This window comes from Octopus bimaculoides, chromosome 20 (assembly GCF_001194135.2).
Source record: "Octopus bimaculoides isolate UCB-OBI-ISO-001 chromosome 20, ASM119413v2, whole genome shotgun sequence".
NCBI classification, from domain to species: Eukaryota; Metazoa; Mollusca; class Cephalopoda; order Octopoda; family Octopodidae; genus Octopus; species Octopus bimaculoides.
This window is the reverse complement of record NC_069000.1, coordinates 33,783,706-33,784,081: the sequence shown is the minus strand read 5'-3', so window position 1 is coordinate 33,784,081 and position 376 is coordinate 33,783,706. Positions and strand designations below refer to the sequence as shown.

General features: G+C 35.6%; 1 protein-coding gene across 3 annotated transcripts in view; it reads left to right on the top strand.

The window, feature by feature from the left end:
- The window catches only part of LOC106879734 (monocarboxylate transporter 9), a 61,993-nt gene that overhangs the window by 52,105 nt on the left and 9,512 nt on the right, over positions 1-376 (top strand). The gene's annotated exons all lie outside the window — the stretch shown is intronic.

The window sequence follows — 376 nt, the reverse complement described above, 5'->3', positions numbered from 1 at the left end:
GTGGGGCCCAGTTAGAATTTTCTTCAGGTCGAGTAGCCCATCCCGCTCAAAAGTTCCCCGAATAAAGGTTGTTTAAGGATGTTGAACGAAACACCCATGTTTCCAGAGATAAATTATACAAACCCCAAAGAATACTTCTCAACACCTGATAATGATGCTCTCTCACTACTTTTGTTCGTGATCAAAGATGCACATATCGTCAGCGAGTAAGGGACATGCTCAACTGGTTTATTATTATTATTATCATTATTATTATTATTATTATTATTATTATTATTATTATTATTATTATTATTATTATTATTATTATTATTAAGGCGGCGAACTGGCAGAATCGTTAGCACGCCGACCTGATGGTATCAACGTACGCCCTTTC